Source organism: Coregonus clupeaformis, unplaced genomic scaffold, assembly GCF_020615455.1.
Source record: "Coregonus clupeaformis isolate EN_2021a unplaced genomic scaffold, ASM2061545v1 scaf1677, whole genome shotgun sequence".
NCBI lineage: Eukaryota > Metazoa > Chordata > Actinopteri > Salmoniformes > Salmonidae > Coregonus > Coregonus clupeaformis.
Genome location: NW_025535131.1, coordinates 102,230 through 112,244, shown reverse-complemented (window position 1 = coordinate 112,244; position 10,015 = coordinate 102,230). Strand labels below are relative to the sequence as shown.

Genomic DNA, 10,015 nt, shown 5'->3' with positions numbered 1-10,015 from the left:
TCACTGAGCTCTTCTAGTAAGGCCGTTCTACTGCCAATGTTTGTCTATGGAGATTAAGCTAGCTGTGTGTTCGATTTTATACACCTGTCAGCAACCGGTGTGGCTGAAATTGCCAAACCCACTAATTTGAAGGGGTGTCCACATACTTTTTGTATATATAGTGTACCTTGTAACTTTTTCCTGCATTAAACTATCTTTAAAGGTGTGGTCTGTACCTCGAGAACACAAGATTAAAAACAGAGCAGTGAAATGCAACACATTACATCACTATGAAGACAACTAATTAAACAAAAAATGTACATGTTTAATTGAAATACTAGATCACATTGCATTGAACTGTGCATAATTTCACATACAGTATTCCTGAGGTCATTTAGTGATGATTAAAAGCAATGGAATAAAAAATCAATTGAAAAAATGAGGTTAAGGACTAGTTAGTTAATTCTTAAGGTTCTGTGCATTTTTTTACCCTTTGGTTCTCCCGCTCTTCAAAATTGTCTCTCTTTTCCTCCCCCCTTCCTTCATCAATCTCTCTTCACTAGTAAGGGGGGGATAGCCAGAGTCATCTTTCGTACAGGTGGGAAGGCAATACTCTTCTCATAGTATGCACACTTGCTCAACAAAGTAGGGATGGAGGACTTCTTCTCCTTCGTACTTCACTATCTCCCCAGAAAACATCAGGAACATTGGATCTCCCGGATGGAGGAGGCAGAAGTCACGGTCCTGGAGAGAAAGTAGTCACATCAGCATGCTTTGGGGGGGGTCCCTTTATCATGTAAAAGCATTGCACGCATCTATAATCAAGCATTTGTGTACTGGGCATACAGTTGAGCAGACCAAGTTTTAGGATGTCCACACATGGGGATTTTTTTTTAGCAGAGTCTGAAACAAAAAATGTCAAAATTCAGGGGCAACGCGCTAATATTCAGGTAGGATGCAATTTTGGAACTATATAAATGTTTTCATATTCATAAGAATTTGTTTTATCATTATTGGCCCCGTTAGCTCAGTTGGTAGAGCATGGCGCTTGCAACGCCAGGGTTGGGGGTTTGATTCTCCGGGGCCAGTATGAAAATGTATACACTCACTAACTGTAAGAGCCGCCTGCTAAATGACTAAAATGTAAATGTAATTGTTTATTATTGTAGGCTTATTATATTAATCTAAACCAGTTCTTTAAATATGTGAAACGTATTTTGTTACATTCTGTTGATACATTTATGTTGGCTAAATTAAGTTCGCTCTGCCTTTTTAATGATGTGCTCTGTATTTACTTTAAGATACTGTATGTTATAAGTAGGCCTTTTGTAAAATAAATATCCTTAGCCTATTGCTGTTGGTGGTGTTCGGTATGGTAGGCACTAGCCCATTTCGGCAATATAGACCGAACTGTAATGAAGGTTTAAACAAGTTCACAAGTGTTTTGTTTAATTCTGTTGAGCCATTTTCTTTGGCCAAATTAAGCTCCAACTGTAATGTTGTGGTTTTGCCGTTATATAATATTCTCTCATATTTTCCTATAAACAATGGCTTGACTTACTTTTGATATTACCCTAATAAAATGTTGAAACCTTTGTGAAGATTTGGTGTGTTGTGGCTGTTAGTCTATTATACTGAAGGCCTATGATATGAAGGTACAGTGCACTATGGTGCTCCAACTAACTCAACAGTAGAGCTGATGGTGGCCTACCAGGCCTACCAGGGTTATCCTATAACGACTAATGTAAGTGATTATCTTTTAGAAAAATAAATCGAATGAGTCTGCTTCTGTACGCCTATATCTGTATAGCAGATACAGTAGCCTATCTGACAGCAAGGGTGAAAGAGATGCATGTCGGGTGTCGTAGCATGCCACCGGCATCTCTCTGGGGTCTTGGCCTTAAGCTTCTCTTCCTTTATTATTTTCAAACTAATATCATACAGGGCTATAGACGCCAAGCCTATAAGCCTATGCAATGCCCTGATGCATTTACTGCAGAAATCTCCGACAGCTGAACCATGAGGTGGACACAATTATTATTTTAGGAAAGTAAATAACAATAAAACAATAGGCTATACATTTTGCATATGCTACACATGGAAACACAAGGAATAGTGTCTTTGTAATTATACGTCATGTTACAACACCAACATGTATTACTTTATCCTTGTCAGATAGGCTACTGGTCTTCTTAGTTTATTGATGGTGCTGGCTGCGTTGATGGATTCCCTAATGGGTTAGGCACCCAATGCATATGGATGACCGGCACATTTCTCAAATGTCTGATAGATAAAAATCTTCCCAATCACTTGTCAGGGCGCCAAGTTGTCATAACGAAACCCTGATATATATTATATACAGTATATAGTTATTGGCTACAGAAGCTACAAAATAATATTCTCAGTGACACTGATTCACCAAATGATGAAGATGAAGCATAGGCAACTCACCGGTGATGGCCGATGAGCTCGTGGTAATATATCAAGATATTACTTTGAAAAAAGTGCTTTTCACTCAGAATATATAGTATATTTTAAAGCTTCTACAGAAATATTCTTCTCCTCTTTTCAGCAGTAGGCATTTGCTTTTCAAACGGTAAACCCAAGTTTTTCTCGATATTGTATTTTTGAAATTTGTGAAATAACAGCTTCAACCAACCATAGAAATATAATCCATAGATGGTAAAGTTCCCATTCAAGTCATGTGACTGTCAGTTATTGCTAGTGTACCCAAGTGAGTTTAACAGTCAAAGTGTCAGGGTTAGACAAAATCCTTCAATGGTTTGTATCTATGGCCACAACTCAACAAGCCAGCTTTTATATTTGGCTCGCATGCTGCCCAAATTGCGACTTCCCAACTGTAAGTGGACTCCACAGCTATTTTTTAAAAGCTATTTATCCTTCTCAGTAGCTAAATTATGTTCTCTGGTGTAGTATTTTGAATTATTTTATTGATGTCTGTTGAGACAGGAGTAATATCATCTTGGGAGAAAACATTTTTTTAGAGCCTAAATTTGGCTAAATTATTTCAATTTATGAGGGGGTGCTGCTCCCACCCCCAGCGCCCCCTACTTCCTGGGCGGCTATGCATTGAAGGGTTAATGTAACAGGACTTTAACCAACTGCAGCTAGGTTCAATTATATACAACGGCAGAATGTTCCTGAACCTGTAGTTGGGGATGTTGGCAGCAGTGATTTGATTGGTCTCTGGGTCTCTTGGGTAGTCTATACTCTTCACAAAGGTGTACACATCGCTGCCCACCTCACCACCTTCAAAGGCACTTCCTGGTAGGGAGAGAAGATGAGAGAAGGTTTGTATTTGGTTAATGACTAGAATAGAATAGAAAACGTACTTTCTCTTGAAAGGGAACTTGTCTTGATACATACAGTGAGGGAAAAAAAGTATTTGATCCCCTGCTGATTTTGTACGCTTGCTCCACTAACAAAGAAATGATCAGTCTATAATTTTAATGGTAGGTTTATTTGAACAGTGAGAGACAGAATAACAACTAAAAATCCAGAAAAACGCATGTAAAATTTTTTTTATAAATTGATTTGCATTTAATGAGGGAAATAAGTATTTGACCCCTGTACAAAACATTACTTAGTACTTGGTGGCAAAACTCTTGTTGGCAATCACAGAGGTCTGACTTTTTCTTGTAGTTGGCCACCAGGTTTGCACACATCTCAGGAGGGATTTTGTTCCACTCTCTTTGCAGATCTTCTCCAAGTCATTAAGGTTTCGAGGCTGACGCTTTGGCAACTCGAACATTCAGCTCACGCTCCACAGATTTTCTATGGGATTAAGGTCTGGAGACCGGATAGGCCACTCGAGACCTTAATGCTTCTTCTTGAGCCACTCTTTGTTGCCTTGGCCGTGTGTTTTGGGTAATTGTCATGCTGGAAATACCATCCACGACTCCATTTTCAATGCCCTGGCTGAGGGGAAGGAGGTTCTCAACTTAAGATTTGATGGTACATGGCCCCGTCCATCGCCCCTTTGATGTGGTGAAGCTGTCCTGTCCCCTTAGCAGAAAAAAACACCCCCAAAGCTATACTGCCTCCACCTCCATGTTTGACGGTGGGGATGGTGTTCTTTGGGGTCATAGGCAGCATTCCTCCTCCTCCAAACACGGCGAGTTGAGTTGATGCCAAAGAGCTCGATTTTGGTCCCATCTGACAACAACACTCTCACCCATTTCTCCTCTTGAATCATTCAAGGATGTTCATTGGCAAACTTGAGACGGCCCTGTATACTGCTTTCTTGAGCAGGGGGACTCTGCGGGCGCTGCAGGATTTCAGTCCTTCCACGGCGTAGTGTGTTACCAATTGTTTTCTTGGTGACTATGGTCCCAGCTGCCTTGATATCATTGACAAGATCCTCTGGTGTAGCTCCTGGGCTGATTCTCACCATTCTCATGATCATTGCAACTCCACGAGGTGAGATCTTGCATGGAGCCCGCCGGGGGAGATTGAGTTTTTTGTGTTTCTTCCATTTGCAAAATAATCACACCAACTGTTGTCACCTTTCTCACCAAGCTGCTTGAGCAAAGGTCTTGTAGCCCATCTCCAGCCTTGTGTAGGTCTTTTTCACAATCTTGTCCCTGAAATCCTTGGAGAGCCTCTTTGGTCTTGGCCATGGTGGAGAGTTTGGAATCTGATTGATTTATTGCTTGTGGACAGGTGCTTTTTTATACAGGTGGAACAAACTGAGATTAGAGCACTCTTTAAGAGTGCGCTCCTAATCTCAGCTCATTACCTGTATAAAAGACACATGGGAGCCAGAAATCTTTCTGATTGAGAGGGGGTCAAATACTTATTTCCCTCATTAAAATGCAAAATCAATTCTATAACATTTTTAGACATGCTTTTGGATTTTTTTTGTTGTTATTCTGTCTTCTCACTGTTCAAATAAACCTACCAAGCTAAAACTATAGACTGATCATTTCTTTGTCAGTGGGCAAACACACAAAATCAGCAGGGGATCAAATACCTTTTTCCCTCACTGTACATATACATTACGATAAACGAGCAGAGTGCCAGTTATAGTACACACGATAGGAAAAAATACGCAAAATCCAATAACCATAAATGCAGTGAAGACCAACAGCATAGTGTTGAAATGGTAGGCCCATGTGCATGAAGAAAATCTCCTTCTATCTGTTCCTGGTAATGGGAGCTAGATGCTTGTAGATATGAATGATGTATAATGTTATTCTTGTTCTTGACCAAGGCAGTAGGCTAGGTAGCGATGATCGAGGGTGGTGTATTCTGCGTGTAGGCTGATGTGAGGGCTCAGCAAATGTTTACGGACGATGGGAGTTGAAGCACCTGGAGCTGAAGCACACCCAATTAGTGTCTGGCCGACCGCCCTTCATGATGTGTGAAGATTCGGCTCCGACCACACCATGGGGTTGAGGTCCCACCTCTATCGCTGGGAGTGACAGCACCAGAATGAATACGCTTGTCATGTAAATGGAAAACATACTGACAATACACTGGTTTCCAATGACAGGAAGAAGATTGCATGATGTGTTTCCCATGAACACACAGCACAAATACAAACACTTACAGAAGCTATGCTTGCCCAGGAGTCCTGGAGAGTAGGCATCAGCTAAGGGTAGATCCAGAGCAGGATAAACCTCACGGGCGCTGAGGTTATCTTCCTCTGAGAACACAACAGATTAAACCTTTACACTCCAGTAGAACCCAGATTATAGAAGTCAGATGAAGCCCTTCTCCGCAGAAACCGGTGGGATGGGTGCATGCGCTTCCCCTTTAAGAAAGCAATAGAGTCATGTTGAAATTATACACTCCAACTTTGGATAAGTCCAGCCAGCATTGTAATTCAAGTAGCTAAGTTTCCATCCAATTGAGCAACAGATTTTCATAAGTCATATTCTAAACGCATGTAAGACAATATGCCAATTTTCCCACCAGTGGTGTGTTTCAACCCAAACGGACTTGCAGATAAAAATTAGTGTATGATGACATAGTGTGTTACAGGAGGGGGTCGCAGTTCCGGGGCGATCCACCAGGTGTCCTCCTCCGCCAACCTTAGGCACCTCCTCACTCACAGTCTGGACTAATCATCATCCTATTGGAGTCACCTGTGTCTAGCCTGTTCACCTGTGTATTTATGCCCCTCACTTCCTCTGTGTTCCCTTGTTCAGTTTTCTCTGCTAGTTTCTCTATGCTCAGCAGTACTAATCAGTGTCTGATCGGAGATAGTTATGTACAGGTACTGAGAAGTGTTCTCCTTGTTTCTTTATTATTTCAGTCTCGCTATTTTGTATCCTGGCTTCGGGACCACCTGTAAAGATTCTTGTTTCAACATCTCTGCCTGCTGCCTACTCTCTATCATGCACCGCACATGGGTCACACCTCACCACAACCCTTACAATAGTAGCACACAATGTGTTTCCATCACATGTTCAACTCTACGGATAGTTTTGTCACCATAACTGTTATGCGTTAAATAGCAAATGTACCTACTCTGTGCTTGGCATTTACGCTCTTGCCAACAGTAGCAGCACAACAGCTCGCCGCAGACAGTGCGGGTAGGCTGTGGGGTAGGCTGTGTGGGTAGGCTAGTCTACTTACATAGATTATTATGGATATTTTCTATTTGTCAAATGGCGTCAAGCATCGATCATCATGTCACCAGAATCAGACTCTCTATAATTATTGGAAAGGGAGCATCAAGATCATATCACTGTGCACTTTCACCACCCTGTGAAGTTCATCATAAGTAATTTCATCTGTAACCTAATAAACTGCATAGTTTCCCGAGTCACAGGAGAGGACCACTTCACCATATCACCGTGTGACTCCAAGTTTACTTAGACATGATGGTTATTATATCAATATTTGCGCATTCAATGTGTTTCACTGCCATTTCTCGATTATTAATTTTTTATCGCACACAAAATATCCCACCATATCGAAGGAACAAATGATCTGTCGGCATTTAAAAAATTGTACTAAAACTTCCTGTTTCATCACAGCTGTCATGATTTTTTTTTTTTACACAGTGTGGATGGTTAGAGACAGCAACAGACAGAATCAATTGTTTCCCTTCCAGACAGTAATGCTTCCAATCTACATATTGTCTCAAAGACAGCAACAGTCAGGATTAACCATCCACTTCCCCTTTAAAACAGATCAATCTTCATTCCATTTAATCTAATGCTCTCGCACGAAAACAGATTAAGATCACTTTTGACTCTAGAGAGCATATTTGATAGCCTGGCATTGGAGGCTGGCAGTACAACTAAGGAGAAGGGTACATTGTTTCAAAGTACAGGTCTTGGATCAGTTTCTCAATTGAATCTGAACTGAAGCTCTGGTCACCTGGATTTGTCTATAGATGTGCAAGATGACCAGTCTTGGTCAGAGTAGGAGATCAGACTGAGGCCCATGTTTGCTGTGGTGTTATGGAGGTCAGCACACTGAGGTCCATGGCCCCAACGCTGCCCTTGGCCCCAGTAGAGTGTTCAGCCCTGGGCACGCCTCACCTCGCACGTGGTGGCGTCCAACACAGGTGAACTAGGGAGGGAGAGAGAGGTGGATGTGTGTGGAGAGAGAGGAGAGAGAAGGGAGACAGAGAACGAGAGCGTGAACGAGTGTGCATACTTCAGAAGAAAGGTGTATCGCTTTGGCGTGGAAGAATACCAACTACTCATCTTTGCTGGTGAGAGACTGAGAGGGGAGAAGAAATGCCACCAACTCTTTGGGATGCCATCCCTTTAGCTCTGTAGGTTTGAGTAAATCTTGAGTATCAATTAAGTACTAAGAACTAATATTCATTATGATATAGTCCCATTTCTGCAAAAACCTGCATTAGACTGTTCAGATAAGTAGGCCCTTGGTGGCCAGGCACATTCCAGCCCAGGCTGCAAGGTTCAGAATGTTCCAAAACAATATCCAAAGATATTTCTCCAGAAATGCTGCCATGACCACATTGTTAACTCAATGGACTCCACAGTAGAGGGATATATTATATTGAAGCTATATTGTGTATGTTTCCTTGTCTCTTTACAATGCATTGTGTTATTATTGGCTTTCTTTACATATAGTTGTAAGAACTCATCTTGATTCATACAGTTCACACCTGAATAGTTATTTTGCCAACAGGTCCATACTTTGTTAGAGGTAAGAAGATAAATTTGTAGTTGTTATCCCTTTATGGATCATACTGTTTGCATGTACAGTTTCATTTGTGCTTGCGACAACCTGTACCTTAGTATGGCGTCGGTGAAACAACGGTTGAGGTCCATGTCGGTGTATCTTTTGCACACTTGACCGTACGGGTTGGATATGATCAGGTCAAGGTCGCCGACCCTGCCTTTGTTAAGTTTCTGCCTCTGCAGCTCCTCACCAGGTACACGCCCGACATCTCATTGCCATGGGTACCGCCGCAGAGTGGCGATGCGGGGACAGTGCTGGAAGAAAGACTGGCTTCATCTGCTGGCCAGAGAGAGAGAGAGAGAGAGAGAGAGAGAGAGAGAGAGAGAGAGAGAGAGAGAGAGAGAGAGAGAGAGAGAGAGAGAGAGAGAGAGAGAGAGAGAGAGAGAGAGAGAGAGAGAGAGAGAGAGAGAGAGAGAGAGAGCGAGAGCGCGAGAGCGCGAGAGAGAGGTGTAGTAAAAATAATAACCAAAGTGTATGTAAATAGTAATCTTTGAGCCTCTCTATCACATCACTCATTACCAGGGCTACTGGCAAACATGTGGTGAGCAGGCATTCGCCTCAGCACTTTTCACTCACTTGATTTAGTTTAATGAACTTAATGAACCGCAGAGGAGCATATTTGTCTTCTCATACAGGAGCAATAAAGGTCTAGTTCATTGTTAAAACACATGTTTTATTCATCAGCCGTGTGCAGCACCCTCAGCACCCCTACTACCCACGCCTATGAATGCCATAAATTGTCTTCAATCTCACTTAAACAATGGGGATAAAACCAGAAAGATCAATTTTAGGCTTACTGAATTATTACAGTTGTGTCGTTTTCAGTCAAAATAAATCACATGGGGCAAACATTAGAGCAGGTTAAACTTGCCCCAACTGCTCAATTCACTTGTCCCAGACAAGGTTCCAGAGTTTTATCTGGTTACAATCAGGAAGTAAATAAAATTGCCCCACCACTCTGGGACATGTGATGCCACCTCTGCTCATTACAGGTATCAGGTACAAGAGTCAGACAATGCCCTAAATTACCTCAGAGACCCCTAAAGGTATTCCAGGCTATTATGTTCACAGTCTACTATGGACAACTATCCGCAAAAATAAGACCATTACTTCTTCTGGTTTTGCCTTGTCCACCTCAAATGGCCCATCATGGGCCCCTTGGTCCAGATTAACTGTACAAGGAATTGAGCCTTGGTAGTGTAAAATTAATTAATGATTCCAGTTAAGGAGCATCGTTATCCAAGCTGTTTACCATTAACCATGGTTGCACTAAAACTGATTATTAACATACGTTTATTGCGAATGTCATTCATTAACTGTGAATGTACTAACGTTTGCAGTTTTTTTAATGTTAGTGAGGGTCAGTGGTGTTATATGAGAAACAATGGGTAGAGGAGAGTGGGTTAAGTTGAGAAAAAGGGTTAAGTTGAGCCGCCTTGTTTCTAGGAAACCATACACAAAATTAATTTGGCCTAAATGTAGGAAGAGGTCATCATTTCAAGGAGTCTTTGATAAAAATAAATGTATTGTGTTAGAGGTTTCATCTAAACCAAAGTAGATCATTTTTTGCTGTTGTTCTATACATCAGTTGGGGTCTCTATGCTTCAATATGAGGTCTATAAACCTAGCATGAAAGTGCATCCTTGTAGCTGTGCAGAGAGTAATATAAAGTCAAAATGTTTGCCTTTGGGTAAATTGAGCCAATGGCAAGTTGAACAAATTAATGTGTGTTTAGTTCCTATGTAAATCCAGCATTATCGCTGGGATATGAGATAACAATAAGTGTTAAAAGTTTGTTTGTTAGGTGTTAAGCCTGTGTTAAAATATGCTTAAAATGATGAAAAGA

At 41.5% G+C, this 10,015-nt stretch overlaps 1 pseudogene; it reads right to left on the bottom strand.

Moving 5' to 3' along the window:
- Window positions 1-524: 524 nt before the first annotated feature.
- Window positions 525-8,445, bottom strand: LOC123487364 (annotated as a pseudogene).
- Window positions 8,446-10,015: the final 1,570 nt, after the last annotated feature.